The sequence below is a fragment of the Macrosteles quadrilineatus genome, unplaced genomic scaffold, assembly GCF_028750875.1.
Source record: "Macrosteles quadrilineatus isolate MER2022 unplaced genomic scaffold, UCM_ALF_1.0 Scaffold_6__1_contigs__length_79288215, whole genome shotgun sequence".
Taxonomy (NCBI): domain Eukaryota; kingdom Metazoa; phylum Arthropoda; class Insecta; order Hemiptera; family Cicadellidae; genus Macrosteles; species Macrosteles quadrilineatus.
In genome coordinates, this window is record NW_026542599.1 from 60,118,166 (window position 1) to 60,138,538 (window position 20,373).

Below are 20,373 nucleotides of genomic sequence, written 5' to 3' on the forward strand. Positions count from 1 at the left end.
TAATTACAGTCAAATCTCTTGTTGACAATTAGGAAGTTTTATTCAGCTATTTTGCATTTGTTGTAATCTAGTAGTTTATTTCATTAGGAGCCCGCCCTTTGCCAGAGGCCTCCAGGTGAATTCGGCCCAATTGTTCTAAATTTCGGCACGCAAATCATTTCCTTAAGAATTTCCTAACTATTATAATTTTTCGGGTGCACGCAACTTGTAACCATTGAAGGTTAATTATGCAATATTTTGAATTACCGGTATCCTGCAAGTTTTTTTACTGATTAATAATATTTTTTGATTTGTAAGGATTTGTGATATCTCTCAGATGTAATTGTTTTTTTTTTTTTTTTACTTAAATATATATTTTTTTCTTGCACGCCAAATCCACTCTTTTATTTGTTTCTTGGTAACCCTGTTTTCTGGACACCCGCCCGGCATATGGGTAGTACGTTTCCAGTTTTGGGTGGGGTCGAGGCTGGTGTCCGGTTCAACGTGTGAATATTACATACCAACACAGTTGTGAACAGAGGTTACACACTCATGCCATATTCCAAGTAAATAATTATTGTTTCAGTTAATTTGTATTTTTACTTCAGGTGAAAATATATTGAATGTGCATGAGGTGGGCTAATTAAAAGCATTGCAAGCGTCACAAATTGTTTTCCCTGAGGCATATTTTTATTTATATAATTTTAGAAAGCTTGTTCTACAGTTGGAGGACGATAGTCTGTATTATAAATGTTTGGAGTAGTTAAAGAAGGATGAAAAATCAGTATCAGTCTTTATAATCGTCTTCGTAAATGCTTTCTTTACAAAACTTTTTAAAATAAATATTTATGAAATGGTGTTTCAAACAAGCCCGACAGGAGAGATAATCTAATATTTAAGAGGAATGCCTGTATTTCCAACGGAATTGAAGAAATACCACATGCCATCTCCATTTTGGTTTTAGAATCGTATCTTATATTCTTGCATTATACCAAAATAGAAAACAGCTTTTAACTGTATAATATATATTTTTAAAATGTAGTAATTATCAAAGAGTATACTGTACTTTAGAGTCCTTTAGAATACCAGAAATAGTTTGATTGTACATATGCTACGGAAAGTTCTATCAATTCTCTAAAAATAATAACATATAGAAAATTATTCCAAGACTATTTAAACCTTCGACTACAGATAGCTTACACACCGTAAAATGGATATCATATCTATATACAGGGTGTCCCGGAACCCTCTACCAATATTTTAGGGCATTGCTCCTGGGTAAGATACATACCTAAATATCATATTTAAATTGTCCGGAAGTCCTTAGTTACTCACACAGCCGCCATTTTGTTTTTTTCAGTTATTAGATTTTTTCCAAAGAATGGTTAAACATACGAAATGGAAACTTTGCACAGACATTTATGACAACTAGACAAAGCTACAAAAAAATTAGGACCATTTTTGAAATTAATAAAACAAAATGGCGGCCATTTAAAATTTTGTTTCTTAAATAACTCAAAAACAGTTGATTTTACAAAAATTTTAAATTGCCGCCATTTTGTTTTATGAATTTGAAAAATCGTCCTAATTTTTTTGTAGCTTTGTCTAGTTGTCATAAATGTTTGTGCAAAGTTTCCATTTCGTATGTTAAACCATTCTTTAGAAAAAAAATTAATAACTGAAAAAACCAAAATGGCAGCTGTGTGAGTAACTATGGACTACCGGACAATTTAAATATGATATTTAGGTATGTTTCTTACCCAGGAGCAATGCCCTAAAATATTGGTAGAGAGTTCCGGGACACCCTGTATATAAAATCCAATGTATGTATGTTTGTCCTTTATGGACTCCGAAACCGCTCGACAGATTGTAATAAAACTTTCAGGCATTATTAAGCATTATTAAAGGATGTTTTGTGTGAAGTTTGCTCCAGATCCATCAAAAGGGCTCTGCCCCAGTAGCTGTGGACGGAATTAATAGATAAATAGTTAACTGCTGGTTCAACTAGACAATTTGATTCTGTGATGTTCAATAGCATTAAAAAATTAATAGATTTACCAACAGGGTGCAGAACTAATATTTTTTTTAAATCTATGACAACAGCTAATTTGTAACCAAAAGTAAGCGTAGCGAAAAAACTCCATCCTGGAGGCGAGTTAGCGTAGCGAACGAGTTAACCTGAAGGCAAGTGAGCGCAGCGAACGAGCTCCAACCTAAAGGTGAGTGAGCGTAGCGAACGAACTTCAACCAGGTCGTGATTGAGCCATGCGAACGAGCTCATCTTGAAAATAAGCGAGCATTTGACATAAAACCACATTAGGACAGGACGACGTCTGTCGGGCCAGCTAGTTGTCAATAAAAATATGTATGCTGGAATAATAACTTGAAAACTGAATTAATGATCGAATGAGTTACATATAAAGTGTGTGGTTGTAATGTTTTATTTCTTTCGTAAAACAATATTCGTAACTATGCTAAACTGTGCTAAACTGCTAAAGCAACGTGGATGATGATGTTAGCATATAGTGATGCTTGGTGACCTCAATCACTATCACAGTACAAAGATAAATTGTTTTAAAATACTTTAAGTTCAGTTACTTTAATCTGTGGTTAATTGAACAAAGTTCTTTTTTAGGAACGGAATTCCTACTTCATAGTAATGTATCTATAGTACAATCTATCTAACAAAGGCTCGTCTGTGTTTTCAGTGTTCTGAGTGAGAGGGGATGTTTGCTTTTGGATCCGAATTCAAAGATTTAAACATAACTAAAGAAGGACGAAGTCGAATTACTTAAAGTAAACTGTGCATTCTGACTGTTGACTCCTGTTAAACTTAGCCTACCTTCCAGAAAGTGTTTGACTTTAAATATGCTACGGAAACTTGTTTCTATTCTCTAAAAAATAATAACATATTGTAAATGATTTTTAAACAGTTGTGCCAATCTTCTAATTGTGTTAATTGCGAACAAGTCTACATTTAATGAACCAAAAACAGAAACAGATGCTGTATATATAAAGCGAATTAAGAGTTTCAATAAAAAAGAATTATTTATAAGTGATCCTTTATTAATCTGAATGGATAACTTTCTGGCTATGGTGGTTTTATTACATGACTTAATGAATGTAGCAATGTTATAGAATATTGGACATAATTCAAAACGGAATTTCAATTACATTAGTGCCCATGGCTGGTGTAATATTACATCAACTACAATTTAATCTCGGAATTGATCAAACCGAATTTACTGCGCATAGTAAAACAGTATGTTAGAGTATTAATAGCTTGCTTTCCAAGAAATTTAGAAACATATATGACGAAAGGGATCTCTTCCTCTACGAACTTTCACTTTTGGGTTTTAAAATTATTAATTAAAACCATATACATACGCTATATTGCAGGTCACACGCATGCATTATTACGTCATCTTTTTTGGCCATCTGTAAAAAAAATTGCAATGTATGTACAATGTAAAATGGTGTTTACCGTATATGGATAAATAAATAAATAAATAAAATAACGACAATTTATAAAACAGGTCACTGTTACTATAATCGTTTATAGTGTTTTATTTTGTTATTCATTGAAAAGTTATGTTTTTTGCGTTGATTTGAGATACTCGTATTTATTTTCACAAAATTCTTCCATTGAGTTACACGATAAATGAGGTAAAGAATATGACTTGTGGCTCACGACGCGAGGGTATTTGTCAGGATTCAGGATAATTCCCTGCTGAAGTTTCTCTCAGATTCTTGACCATTTCATCGTGAAAAAGGAAAATTCAACAGAACTCTTGAATCAGATAAGAGTAAGAGTTTAATTAAGCATGTTAGTTTAATACTATTAACCAAAAAGTAATTATGTCCATCTACATTTCTATTCCAAAATGCATTAATTTGCTAATTATAATCCGTACAAATTAATATAACTATTGCAGTACATCGACCCTTAAAATTTGGACTTCTAGGGTCAAATACTACTATATTTATAAAATACTTTTAACACTACGCGTCTAGTTTCACAAAGTTTAGTTTACAATAAACCATTCGTCTTTTGTACTATTCGATTTTACAAAAATTGCTTTACATTCGAAAATGAGTTAACACAAACAAACATACCACAGCTAGGTCAAAGGAATAGTTTCAAACATACTGTACAACATAGGTGCTGAATATACACTGAAATACTGAAAATCGTTAAGTTCCATCTCTTAAATTGCCTCCAAGACAAACATAATTGTGTTTTTCAACGTCACAATAACAAGAACTTATTTATCTGCAAGCACAAGAAATACGTCAAATAACAGTTGTAAAATAATTACAGTTAATAATATAATTACTCTTATACTGTTTACTTACAAGACGGTAAATAAAAAAAAAGATCGTAAGTGGTGATCGATCGATTTCGATTGGACACTCCAATCATCATCAGACCAATAGGAGAAAGACAAGAATCAAATTGACGTCCTTTAATTGGTACTATTGGCTACTAGTTACTATTGGCTACAATTTACATTTAAGGGACACCATTTTGATTCTTGTCATTCGCCTATTGGATTTGACGATGATTGGAGTGTCCAATCGAAATCGATCACCACTTAGCATCTTATAAACGTATATCGTCTTTTGAGTAAACAGTATAAGCGTGATTATATTATTACACGTGTTCTTTGACGTATTTTTTGTACTTTCAGATAATTTAATAGCACGTACGATGCTGATAAAGAAGTTATTTATAAATTATTCAACTATTTCAAATCAAATCAAATCAAAGCTTTATTTCCCAATAGACAACACAATTGCATGTGGAATGGTCAATGAGAGGTATTATGTTGGTAAACATTTGTCAAGAAAGAAGAGTACAATGGATGTAGAGTACAAGGTCAAATCAAAAGATACAAAGAGAATACAAAATGCATGCAGATGAGGATAACTGGATAACTACAAGAGAAAAAAGTACAAACATTACTCAATATGTAATGGTCTAGGAAGTTCTAAAAAAATCGTTAAGTTTGTAGAATGGGTTCTTTACTAGCCACATGTGAATATTATCTTTAAAAACTTTGTAAGGAAGTGATAGCAATTTGTTGGGCAATTTATTTAGACATTTTAGGCCCAGATTTTTATGACTTTTCTTTGTTTTACTTAGTCTAACATGGGGTATTATATATCAAATTGATGTCTGTTTCTAGTTTGAAAATCATGAAAATCACTCCTTGTGGCATAGGAGTCCATTTCCCTCATAAGTCATGATACTTTACGCTTATCTTAACAGAACGGGGTGATGCTGCGTCACGTCTGTGCAATTTGAAACCTTTTCAATCCAAATACAAACAAGCTCTGCTGTTGAATAGGATTGTAATAAAATATAAGTAAACTTCACCCCTGGGGTTATATTATAGCTCGTTACTCGGGAGACCCTGTTACCAGATAGGATACAATAAGATAAAATTGTTGTAGAATTTATATCTATCACCGTAAAAAGGTATTTACGCCAAAGCTAGCACTTTATCAATTTAACTGTTTCTAAGATAATATCTTAAAATATGAATGATATAAATGATAATGATATGATATGAGTGATATAAATTGGAAAGAATACATATTTTCTCAGGAACAAAGGTAAATCAGGATTTTTATTTTATTTTATTTGAACGGACATTCCATTTTGTTTGATGTGGCACTAAAGATAACATTGTACAGTTCAAGATGACTAATATTCAAGTTATCATATAGGTTATTATATTAGGGACAACGGATTGACATCCGTTCTACATTTGTTGTTAATAATCGGCTCAGTGATCAATTTACCATCTATATCTTATAAATATTGGTTTTACTCTTCTGAGTCGGTTGGGCTCTTCCCTACCAATATTTATAGTTTGGTATAATTAAAAGTATGCACACACAGATTGGCCATTAATAAATCTACTGTTTTACTCGACCAAAAAACAGAAATTTGTTTTTTTTTAGTTCAACTAAAAATGTATTTCACCAGTTCTAGTTACATTATCTTATATGTTTTAATCTAGGAACCTTCAGTGAAATACCAGTCTTCATTTGAGCTATAAGTACTAGGATTGGGAATACCTGAAGCAAGCTGCTGAATCACGATACAATAATTGTAATTATTTTAGGACTTATCTGCAATAAATGATACGTAACTCTATTTTTTATTTTAGTAGTTTTATACGTCTTGGTCTTAAAATACTCCTATAAATAAAGGCTTTAATTTGAAATATTGATCGTTTGAATCAGTTAAGTTTAACGCAATCAAAAACCAATTTCAACGCTGCGGAGCAGCACAGGGTCCTCTAGTTTAGTATTATAAATAAATTACTATATCAGATTTGTAGTTCTTTGAGTACATCCTACACAGTAATGTATTGCTACTCAAAGCCATCTGAAAATAAGTAATGCGTTGTTATCTAAATATCAATCATATTTAAATAATATATATAGGTGTATATAATACAGTTTATATATTTTTAATGTGTTGTTGGCCAATTATTAAATGCAAATATTGAATTATTGTACAAACCAGTTTCTTCTCTTTCTGACATAATCCTTTTTAAGCCAGATGCCGCTATATTGTTTTTACTTATTTTATATTGATAATTAAACAGTTTACAAATTTTATGTGATTTAGTTATAATGATTTTATAGTATTATAGATTTATTAGTTTTCTCTTTGGCGTCTTATGTCTGCAAAACGATTGGAAACGGAAAAGCAAACCTTAAGTAAATCTGAATGTTTTAAACTTTAGATGCGTTGAGTTAATTAGGGTAAGAGAAAGAAAATTAGTAGGAGAGGGAGTTCGCCGGAAACCTGATCGCCACTCAACCACTCGTAAACAATTGTTGGGCTACATTCGTAAACGATTGCATCAGATCACGGCCGAGCTCAAAATGGTCGAGATACTCTTTAAAGCAGTGACTACAGTTATCGGATCCGGTCCGGTCCTCCAAAATTCGGAACAATGCTTCCCATATATTTGGAGGCGGCTACACTTCTTCGCCGGGCTGGACCAGACCGAATCGGACAAGTGAAAATCTTTGTGTAAGCACAACATCAATATAGCACTATCTAGAAGAAGGATTATGCAAATGTCAACAAGATAAGTGTCCTTTTTTACAATCATTCAATATTCGATTTCAATAATGTTAAAACAACAGTTTCAGTAACTAAAACTACTATGTTTAGTAATTTGTAGGCCATTTCTTTTCGAAATTAACAGCATTTAACATAAAAATTATTTTAAAACACAAAATAAGGTTAAGAAATAATGCAATATTAAATTAAACTAAGACAAGGTGTTTTAAAAAGTAATTAAATGACAATTAAATTCTTTTAGCGAATTTCCCTATTAGCCCAGGCAAATTAGACATATGCTCCCCAAAAAATCGTCTAAAGCTGGAAAGTGTTTTAATACCCTTTGGGGGTCCCAAAATTAGTCCTGTGAGTTTGCGACGGATTCTGACGTCTGCTTAAGTTTTGGGAGTCGAAAAACTATGAAAATTTTGCACTTTTTTCAGTTTTTCGCTTATAACTCCTAAATAACGAATCCTAAGGAAAATGTTGTTCGAAGGTGTCTTTTAGTGCATAAAAGTCAGCGTCGATTGGTGTAAAATACATTGAAATCGGCCGAGTGGTTTAGCCGCTGTAGCTTTTCAAAGTTGGGATATTTTCATTAACATGGTAAACAAGTTGATTATTTGATCGGCTTTCGGCTTACAACTCCTAAACGACGCATGCTTTACAAAAATGCACTTGTAGGTAGTTTGGAAAACACAAGATTCTGCGTAAAATGTTTTTTTATTCCTTAATACCGGCAATTGATTGGTAAAGTGGGAAATTTTACTAAATCGGGTGAAGCGTGTACTATAGTTTGTAGTAACGGTACGGACTCATAAGGATAGTTAAGGTCACACGGGTAATAACGTAGATACTGTCCTTTAAATTGATTATGAATTATTAAATTGTGGTTTCCATGGTGATCATCCAGATGTGTATCCAATAACGTGTGAAGAGAGTAAGACGCCCTATGTAATTTTAAGTCTAATATTGTTGTCTGAGGTTCCGAAAATTCTAGGATTCATTTCAACCTCCCATTTATAGGATTCATTCTTTAGTTTTCGGCTTACATCTTCTAACGAAGCATGCTATAGAAAAAATTTACCAGTAGTTAGTGTGAAGAACATAAACGTCTGCGTAGAATGCTTTTCAATTCATTAAGATCGGATTCAATAGATCGAATGCTTGTCAAGTTTCTTTGCTGACGGAAACTTTCCAAAATTGAAAGCTATACTGAAGAAAAACAGGCCATGCTGCACTACGGGCAGAACAATACTAAGTGGTGGATAATTGTACTAAAATCTTACCGTTTAAATCTGTCCAACAACCAGCTTAATTACCAAAAACATAGGGGATAAGGCAGTGAATGCATCAATGAATCTTTTTACTAGTGTGACGTCATGGATCCTGCAGCATGGCCTGTTTTTCTAGTGGGGCCTTGTCTGAACACGTCCGTAACCATTAACAGAAATTACCCATATCAAATGAGGTTTGGCCTCTTCTAGAGGACACTTTCAAAAACTAATTTTGATTTAATTCTTACTAAAGGGGCTGCTATCCACCAATCCTTTAGAGCTCATTTAAAAGTGTACTCAATCCAGAGATATGGGTATGGAAAATTAACGCCAATGGGTAAACTCCCACCACAACGGCTAATCCACCGGTTCGACAAGAACTTCTATACTGTAACTTCCTATTTCGACTATAGTGTGCATGTAAAAAGAGGTTTACATTAACCTGCTTCTTTTGAAATTCAAAGATGCTTTCTTCTGAATGAGTTGAAAAGGCCACGATTATCTCAATTCGATATATGAAAAAAAGATGGTAGGGTATACCGAATGTCTCCATTTGTCTCCACAAATAAGAGCAATAAATGAATCCTTATTCTTAACATTCCAATTATGAGAAGTAGAGAAGTTATATGGTGAAATCTACGAAGACTCCCAATTGTTTTCTCAAAATAGACGAAATCCACAATGAGACAATGTACATCCGTCCCATTATCATCTTTCGTTTATTTAATAACATCTTTCTCTTTGTAATATCTTATCAGTGACATTCCTCCATCCAGGTTGGGGGGATGTTTAGCTCTCGGAGAGGTGGAAGTGCGCCATCAATCTCCCACCTACCTGTGTCTGTGGTTCTTTGGGCTTCGGCCTGCTTGTTTGTGCGACCAGCTTCAATGGCAAATCCTCGACTTTGGAAGTAGCCTTTCCTGGAGGTGAAATCGGGCGAGTACCCGTAGCTCACGGGGACACTCTAGGGAACGTAACTTTCCGCAGTGTGAGGGTAACGGTTGTAGGCACTTCTCCAGCCAATCCCTGTCTCTGAGCACGGAAGGTATGGTTATCTTGAGTGTGGGGGGTTCTCCCTGGAACCTCAATTGAGTTAAGGGTGTCGCCACCTTTGGTGGATAGGTTCATCCGGGTGGGTCCCACTTCTATACCTGCCTCCTTTTGGGAAACCTTGATGGCCTGGCAGTGATGTTGGGTCTGACGGGCAAATGAAGTAGATCGGGTGCTGGGTCCGAGCCCGCCAGGGGTAGGGGTCTGGGGATCTATCGCAGAATCACTTAATATGTGTCCAGGGATGGGAGGTTGGGGCGAATCTTAGAATTTTTTTGTAACCTCAGATAAGAATATTAGATTTAAAATTACATAGGGGGTCTTGTTCCTTTCACAGCTTCTAGGATAACCCTCTGGATGATTGCCATGGAATAAACCACTATCTAATAGTTCATAATCCATCCAGGACAGAATCTACGCTGTAACCAAATTTAGTGAAATTTCCCAATTTTAACAATCAATTGCGGGTATTGAAGAATTAATAAACATTCTACTCAGAATTTTGTGTTCTTCAAACTATCTATAGGTGAATTTTTGTATAGCATGCGTCGTTAAGGAGTTGTAAGCCGAAAGCCGATCAAATAATTAACTTTTTTACCATGTTAATGAAAATATCCCAACTTTGAAAAGCTACAGCGGCTAAACCACTCGGCCGATTTCAATGTATTTTACACCAATCGACGCAAAATTTAATGCACTAAAAGACACCTTTGAACAACAATTTCCGTAGGATTCGTCATTTAGAAGTTATAAGCGAAAAACTGAAAAAAGTGCAAAATTTTCATAGTTTTTCAACTCCCAAAACTTAAGCAGACGTCAGAATCCGTCGCACACTCACAGGACTATTATTTGGGACCCCCAAAAGGTATTAAAACACTTTCCAGCTTTAGACGATTTTTCGGGGAGCACTACCTTTTTTTAGTCTAATTTGCCTGGACTATATAGGGAAGTAGCTATTACCGTAGGTCTCATGGTAAGACTTAGGCCCGGGACCGATTTACTTTTTCATTTTGATGTCCCAAGAGGCCAAAAACACCACTCGTTCAAATTTTTATATATGTATATATATATATATATATATATATATATATATATATATATATGTCCGTGAACACGATAACTTGAGTAATTTTTATCCGATTTTGATGAAATTTGGTTTGAAGGTGTAAGGCGGGATAAACTTGAATGAGTTCGCGATCCAGCATGATCGGACCATGGGAACAGGGTTTTATGGGGTGTTTTATGGGGTAAAAATTGGTTTTTCTCACTTTTGACCCTCAAAACACAAAATTTCCCAATTTTTCTCTAAACCTTCTTAAAGAGCTTAAAAAAACAAACAATTCAGTATATCAAAGTGTTTTTGTACGGTTATTGGTTACCTAGAAAACAAAAAGAATGGTAAAATTAAAATTCCCACGTTATTCTTATGGAGAATATTGTAAAATGTTGTAGTTTGCTTGTTTATGGATATCTTTTGATCAAACTTGGCAAATATATTCATTTTATACTAAGCAATAATTATTTTACTTTAAACACACACTTTATTAGTTTCCTTGTAGCAGCAAACCTAGGTACTCGTTAAACCTAATGTTATTTAAAAAGATCAATTTAAAATCAATTCAGCCAAATGGAAATTCGCTTAGGCGTCATGTTTGCTGCGGCGGGGGTATTTTGTTTCTATGAAACTTCTTTATTTGTTAATAATATATTTTTTCTTATTCTGAAAGTTACAGTTCACGGGACTATTACAATGTTTTACTTTTCTACTGTGTATACAACAATAGTAGACAGTTAACAATAAATCATTATTTTTAGTAATAAAGTTTCTTAAACTTAAGAAACTTTAGTCTTGTAAATAAACGATTGAAAGCTCCATAAGTTCAATGTTGGTTGGTATTCATGAGTTTTATATAAATCATTAAACCAACTCGCTTCGTGATCAGTATTTTGTATCTTTGATGAACAACTTGGAGACTATTAAAAGACAACCCTACCTAACAACATCACTGAACTACAAAGCATTCCCTGTGTAGTGAAAGGGAATCTGTACAACGTTACAAGTCACATGTTCACTGATGTATTCGTTAGTAATATACACGTGGCTATATTATTAATGTAGGACCAGCGAGCAAGGAATATTAATATTGATTTATTGGTATTGCATTTTAAGTTATTCGAGTTTTAAGGTATTCCAGTTTAAGTATAAGGAATATTGGTATTCCTTGCTCGCTGTGTAGGGCTAACAATTCATCGAATATGGTTTCACAAGTACTTTTCATTTCAATTCCATAGTACTTTTTTTTTCTTTCAAAATCGAGTCCAATTCTCAAAAAACATTTCAGAAACTGAAGAGAAAAAGATTAAAGGGTTTCTTAGAGAAATACTTGGAAATAAAAAAAACCGATTACAGTATTAGTGAATCTCTAAATATTTAAAGCGAAGAATCGATATTTATTGCAACTAACGTGACAATGGGAACCTATATAGAATTATATATCAACAGAAACTAGATTTTTGGCTGAAAATAACGGTAAAACTTTTTTCACACATTAACGGAGTTACGGCTCTTTTAAGTTTTATTTACTTTGTTTTATTGCCCTAACTATTTGTTATCCTACGAAATTTTCTCACCAGATAATTGGTATATTACGTCAATTCTGAGTGATTAAAGTACAAGACTCACTTTTTACCTGGAAATAACGGTACAAAAATGTCTCCGAGGACACGAATATTACTAAGGTAACTTATTTTGTCGTTTTTATTTTTTAATTTCCTTCATCTACTTTCTATTCTAGTCTGCTACTGCTTGCCGCATTACGGAATTGCGGTTAACTACTAAGTGTAACTGTAATGCCGAAAATAAAATAGGAAAATTGAAGTGAAGTGAATAAAAATAAGTCAATCAAAGACATTTAAAGTACATGTGTTACAAACATCTAAAACACAACACAGCACTGAATATTTCATAATGATTTTATTTAGGCATGTGCGGAAGGCAAGTCTGGTTTTATGCGGATTCATGATTGTATTAAGTGTTTAGAAGTTAGGTTAGATTATGAAGGTAAAGTGTAGGTTATAGTGAACCGAGTTGATAATTTATATTACACACAGGCAGTTGTGCTACTAAAATAGTGTGTTTAACACAACGAAATAACGATTTCAAAAATGCTTGCAATTGAGAGGTTATGTTTTCGTTTATAACTTTTCATTGCCACTGATTGTGATGCAACGACATAGTCCCAATCACTCACTCATTGTTTAAATTGTCAGTTTTAAATTGGTCTTAACAGCTGATAAGTCGACGTTCGAAGGATTACAATTTTCCTTCTTTTCTCTCAACTCTTGAACACCATTGGTCCAAACTTGTACTGTAAAGTAACAAAACAATAAAATACTGGAAAGCGAATCTCTTTAATTCTAAGAACTGATTTGAAAAGGATAGCTTATCAAACCGTCGTAGGTAAAAATATTACTGACATAGAAACTGTCATTTTAATTTTGAATACAAATACCAAAACAAAATCCTCCCAGTAAATGGCCTACATGTATTAAACATACCACTAATTTTTTAAAGCTTTTTGAGCAAAGACACACTATAGTTATAGTGAGACTATCTAAGTCTCGAGAAACTATTTCTCACTCGCCTCTGCTACCAAATATTTATACTAACACCACACATATTTATACTAATTAAACTGTGAGTAAGGATTTCTCTCGAGTGAGGCGATTGCACTTTGCACTCGAGTTGTACATTATATTTTTCTTACAGTTACCATAAAACAAATAAATTGGTAAAGAAACGTGCCTTTACGTCGCAAATCTGGAATGAGACAAAATAATTAGAGTGAGACGTGTTAACATTGTCCCTCATGTTAACATTGTAATTAACCCACATGTTAACATTGTCTTACTGATGAGCGAATTGGCCACTTTGCTTTCTCAAATCAGTGAGAGAACATGTACATTGTTAGGTAACTGTAGGAAAAATACATTGTGTTTCAATGTCATTTTTTAATTGAAGGTATGTTTTGGGTAATTTGAGAAAATAAGAAAAAGTATTAAGAAAAGTTTTCCTCTACTAAGTGTAGTGTAGATAAATGTTCAGGGACCCTAAGATCTCCGGGACATAACCGTAAGAGTGTGTACTTAGTAAAAAGGTTTACGCTCCAAGACAATTCTTGTTTGAGTAAGATTTATGCATTTCGTTAAGAGCATACACACTCAGTTTTCTTTACTGTTCAAACTATTTTAGGATAGTTTACCCGAACAAAATAAAAGTTACGCACCGTGATTGTATAACATGGCAAGTTAATTTCATGTGTACACACCATAGCTTGGTTCTTTGGGACTCTGTAAAAGGATATCTCAGATGAATATGGATGGTCTATTTGCATACGTGAAGATCTTTTACGGATTTGCATATTGATCCAGGGATGGGAGAAAGAGGACTTAAATAAATGTAATTTGATTTGCATAAAAGGGACTACTAGTTTTGTCTGAAATACACAACATTTTGTTTCCTCATTGAAAGCATGTAAAATATAATATGGTTTCGGTATGGATAAAGAATAATAATGAAAAGGAAGTAATATTGTTTTTTAATTTACAATTAATTGCCTTGTACTGTTTGTCTTATGTCAATTTAAAGCTATCAAATAAATCAATCTTACTAAAATTGAAAACAACAACTTTTTAAAGTTAAGTATACTTCTTTAAAAAACAGAGGTTGGTGGCCTCTTTTAACCATGCATTTGCCCGTCCACATAGACTAAGCGCCCGTGCGTGGATCGTTTACAGCAAAGCAAGGAGTGAGCCGGTACAGTACAAAGGTGAACTGTACTGACAAAATGTTATCGGCCAGGATCCGAACCCACGACATCGCTGCCTTGGGCCCGAAGTCCGCGACGCACTATGGTAGTAAAGGCTTACTATATACTTGTTCTTAAATCTTACTAAAATTGAAAACAGCAACTTTTTAAAGTTAAGTATCGGCTTACTATTTAATTGTTCTGTCAATGTATTTATCTTTTCTTTTTCCATCCTACTAACAGTATTTTAGACAGGCTGTGAATTCCATAACGATCGTAACTTACAATAAAGAATATTTATAATTTAAATAAATTAAGAATTGTCCAAATTCTTTCGTAATTTCCAATAAAGAAGTTTTATAACTATTTATATTTTGTTCAACGATTAATACTTCTTGTTTTAACTATTTACCACAATAGTGTTATATGTCGTTTTATCTAATTTTTTCACTGTCATTTTTCAAATTTTTCCTCCTGTAAATCGTCTAAATAAGAATACAAATTAGGTAGAACGACAAACAAATGTTTGAATCTGGTAATGTGTATTAGCTAACAAAAAGAAGAGGAGGAATATTAGGTTGTGAGAGAATGATAATGTGTTTTTGCTACGTTGAGAAGAAACACTTGTATTAAATAAGAAGTAATAGACCATTAAACCACTTGGGTGGAAGAGTACACAAATGTAAAGCCTTTCTAACTGTTTAAAAGACGAAAGTATAGACAACCTTTCTAGATCAAAGTTGCCAATAGTTATACATATACTACTTTAGGTTAAATATTTTTATACAGGGTGTCCCGTAACTCTCTGGACATATGTATATAGTGTTATTGCTTAGGTCAAGACAAACACATTTCACCATAGGAACATGGGTCTGTGGGTGCCTAGTTTTCCGTCTGGCTGTATTTATGTCTTTTTTTACATAATATTAATAACTCCTAAACGGTTTGAGATACAGCGTTGATATTCGTGTTAAGATCTATTTTTTTTTAATTAGACGAAAATATCACATACCGTTTTAAAATGGCAGACATTTAAAATATTTGATGCCAAATTTCAGGAAACCGTTAACTTTATGAAAAAATTGCAAGAGACAAAAAGGTTAGTAAATTTTATGCAGTTTTCAATTATATTTATTTGTTAAGAATGCATAAATAATAACAGAGAAATGTCTACTTTTCTAAATGCATGACCACTTTTCTCCATTTAAACAATGTTAAACGCTTTTTACGTTGTTTAGCATTGTGGTACTTTTTCTTTCTGTTACTTTTTTCAGGGAATAGGTACTGCTAACAGTTGTATTGTTACCATAAGTACTGTTATAGGTATTAGTAGACAAATATAACCTTTTTTACAGTACCAAATGTATTGAAACAGCTTAGTTATTGCATTTAATTAAACGGAAATTAAATAAATGAAAAGTCCTATAACGCTTAAAACCTATATTTACGCTTATACTGTTCCTCACTAGACGGTAAATATACATAAAAGATGGTAAGTGGTGATCGATTTCGATTGGATACTCCAAAATCGATCACCACTTACCATCTTTTATGCATATTTACCGTCTGCTAAGTAACAGTATATGCGTATATGTTTTAATTGTTATAAGACGTTAATTTTATTTACTTTCCGTAAATTTATTAACACGTACAATTCTGATCGAAAAGTTGTTTAAATAAAACATATTTAATTAAAGTATTCCTTAAATTATTATTACTATCTGTGAATGACTACGAATAAAAGGTTTTGCACACATATTATTTTTTACCTTTTCTTAAAGGTAGTATAAGATCATTACAAACAGTTTGAGCCATTACTTCTATGTCGTAATTTTACTAGAGCTATCTGACATTTTTAAAACCTTTCAATAAACATTACTTAAACTGTTGGTTAGCCAATCGTTTAGTACAATTAATTGTCAAGCTATCCGTGAGTTTTCAGTGGAAGTCGGTAGGTCAACAATTAAATTGGTCGTTACCAGCTGATAAGTCTGCGTTCGAAGGATTTAAATGTTACATCTTTTCCAAACACGCATGAAAAACTCAACAAAATTACAAAATAAATGTGAACCCTCGAACCCTATTGGTCCAATACTTTACCACCCTGTAAAGTAAGTAACCAATGCGGTAAAGTGAATCTTTTCAATTATTGAATTGATAAGGCTAGTTTAAAAATCGGTTGTAGGTAAGTGACTCAAGGGTACAGTATACCTCTCGTGACAATTATAATTTTTATTGCAATAATACGAAGCAACATGTGTAATATTGTGATGTACAATTCTGTATGCATCTCAAGTATATTGACGATATGATGAATACAAACAGCAAGCGAGATTGAATGGAGTTTCTCGTCCTATTTGCAGTTACGTGTTTGCAAAGGTTCGTGTGACTTATCAGGTATTTTCTATACCTTTCTATTTATTTCTACAAATGTAATCTTTGTTAATATTTGTAATGTAAATTACTGTATATTGTATTATTGACATTCTCTATGAATTGGCTGTTGTTTGTTTGTTACTTAGTAACGCCTGAACCAATAATATGGATTTGTTTGTTTGTCAAAGAGACAATATGATAGTCTCGTAATGGAAAGAATTTTTTTGCGTTTCGATACCTACATTTTGGGCTTCATCATAACAATGTATTGTTTACTAAACACATAATTTTTATTATATTTATAATACAGTATTCGTTAAAATATTTTTGAAGTTAACGTTGGCCTACAGTCGAATTTCAACAATTAAATAGCACATGCTACAAGTGTATTATGGTTGTATGGTTTTTTGTTCTCGATAAAATTGGTTTTGAAACTAATTGCAATACATTTATCGTTTATACAATAGCATTAAAGAAATATTTCCTCTCCTGTTGTCGTACCTCGTCGTTGCAAAGTATAATTAAATATGCGTTTGATAATATGAGATAGTTACGCTTAAACTCCGTTTTTTTTTTTTTAGAATTCAAAAGAAAGCTGTTGTAAAATGTGGACTTAAAAATTTAGTTTTTTTTTTGTTCACATGGACAATAATCGATAGAATATATCCCATTATAATTAAATAGTGATTTCTGAATTACGGGGACAGACCAATAAGTCACTATTGAATTGAGAATTTACCGTCATGATACTGAAATATTAATTAAATATCAGTTCTGTTCTGTCAACATGTTACATTGTAAGACATCCCATCTATATGGATCAGCTGTCGCCTATTTTTTTACCAAAAACTGACGTAGTTGTGTGAGCCAGTCACAGATTGCTCTAGTGTCTAAAACTCTATTTTATACCTTATTTTTTGTTACTGTCATAGTTACTGGGTCATTACACGTTATAGCTTTTAATAAGTCATTCCATCGGTTTAATTTTGAAAAAACCATCGTGAATTCGGCAGAAATCAGTAATTTATATCAGTGAAAACTGTAGGTGGCACACATCAACTAAGACAAATTTTATCAAAAACCTGGCGACAACTTTAACTTGGAGATGGAATGTCTTAGTCAAAGATTGTATAAAATGTGATCGATATGTCTTTATTGGTATTTCAGGCAAATCAAGGTGTAAATGTACTACTTTTTCTTCTTCTTCTTGTTTAATTTACATTTTATTAAAGACAGATATTAAATCCACTATATTGTGACGCAGAGCCCTCATAATTTTCCCGCGTTTGGGACATTTTCCCACCAGCGGGCCATCCTGGACATGCAATACAAGTGTGTGTTGTAGTTGTACCTACGGAGACAGTCGCTGTGAGGAGCTGGGAAGTGACGGTCGCCGGGTGTCGTGACAACGGATAAGGGGTGCGTTGGGTCTCTTTAGGGTGTTAGGCTTAGCCTGATTGGGGTCGAGGTAGTTAGGGTTGTTAGTTAAAGTGTTTTCCAGTCTTTAGTTGTTTTAGAAGTAAGTCTAATACAATCATGGATTATACATACTTATGTTTAATCTATGATACTATTTCGTTTTGAGAGAGTAGGCTGTTATATCGCGCTTTCCTCGCAGCCAAGCACCCCCACACCCATCCACGATCAAGTAGAGTCTAATATCAAGTATCTTACCTAATAATATAACAAATCAATATCTAATAATATAACATTCTTTTCCTAAAGTGGCCTGCAATGAGATGTCTCTAAGATGTTTCAGATGTAGATCTATAGTGGTTATATCTAGTCTAGTCCGCACAGACTTAATCGTAAAGATTACATAATAGAATATGTAATTTTACTATAGCAAAAATATGTGGGGGATATTTTTGGGGTTCTAAAATATAAAGGTATACAATGTTGTTATTTTTAGTTAGAAAAGTGCGTAAGGCATAAAATTCAGTTCACCATATATAGTATTTAACACATAATCTATTATCTTTAGAATTATTAAAAATACCCCCACCACAGCAAACCTGCCGACTATACGAATTTATATTTGTTTAAATTGGTTTTCAATTAAATGTATTTAGTTAACACATAGGTGTATTTAATTAGGTTTTATGAGTACCTAGGCTTGCTGCTAAAGGGAGGTAAAAAGTGTGTTTTTAGTAAAATATTAATAATTTAGTATAAAATAAATAGACTTACCGTACCAAGTTTGAACAAAATATATCCATAAACAAACAAACTACAACAACATTTTACAATATCCTCCATAAGAATAACATGAGAATTTAAAAATAACGATTTTTTTAAATTTTCTCTGTAACCAATAATTGTACAAAAACACTTAGATATAAAAAATTATTTGTTTTTTAAAGCTCTTTAAAAAGGTCTGAGGAAAAATTGGGAAATTGTGTGTTTAGAGGGTCAAAAATTAGAAAACACAATTTCTACTCCATAGAACCCCCCGTGAAACACCGTTCCCATGGTCCGATCATGCTGGTTCGCAAACGCATTCGAGTTTATCCCACCTTACACCTTCAAACCAAATTTCATCAAAATCGGACAAAAATTACTCAAGTTATCGTGTTCACGGACATATATATACATATATAAAAATTTGAACGAAATTTTTGGCCTCTGGGGACATCAAAATGAAAAACTATTTAAAAAGCCTAGGTCTTACCATGCCACCTACGGTAATAGCTACTTCCCTATAGGGAAATTCGCTAAAAGTAGCTAACTGAAAGTAGACATTGCTAATCCTTCCAGTGAACTACAAAATATCGATGGGGGTATGAAATAAATCACTTTCTTTCGATTAACAATTTATTTTTTGTATAAAACTAACAACATATATATACTTTTAGACCAATAATATCCCTTTTAAGCCAATTATTGGTCTCATAAACAATCATCACTGTTCTGAATCGCTCATATATCTGTCTTTGATAATACTGCACATTTTTACGTTGATGACTTGCTATTGAAACGACAGCTTTTGACCACTAAGGATTGCTAAGCAAATTACCAGTCTTTCACTGTACACACACATTAATCAATTAAACAACGATTTGGTGGTCCAGTCTTGAGTCCCGTCATGCAACGCGATAAAGAGAGATGTAGTCGAGGGCTCGGCGGCTACAACAGTCCTTGCCGCGTTGGCACAAAAACTTTGCAGCACTTAGGTTGAGTCACTAATTCATGTCACCATAACAATAATGAGTCAATTATAATAATTGTATACCACTGTAGAGGATTAGACAAATAGTCAAACTTAAATAAATGCATCACTGACGTCTCAAGATGATATATATTTATATACAGTATAAATAAGTTTTCTCCATGATAAAAAAAAACAAATTGCTTTATTTTTCGTAAATGATTAGGTTTAAAAAAAAAATACATTTTAGTCTGAAAATGTCTTGCCGCTCATTTAAAAGAGACAATACGGTGGATAAAGAAGAGTCACATTTTTTTCTTAATTCTGAAATAACTAAAAACTGCAGAAAACCTTTCTTTGTACAGTAAAAAATGTTTTTTTTTATTCTTACTGTCTAAAAATTATCAAGAAGTAATTGCATTATATTTTGGGATAGAAAATAGTGTTATAATCAACATAGTATTTGATGTTATTATTATCATTAGAAAAAGCCTATATAGATCCCTGCACTAAACCGAAAGAATCACACACAACTTGTTTTACTAAAAGACAAAATAACAATTAAATTTGTAAATAATAATAAGAAAACGTGTACATGTATTATGTAAACTACAACCATTTTTTCAAGTTTTCTTTTGTACACGT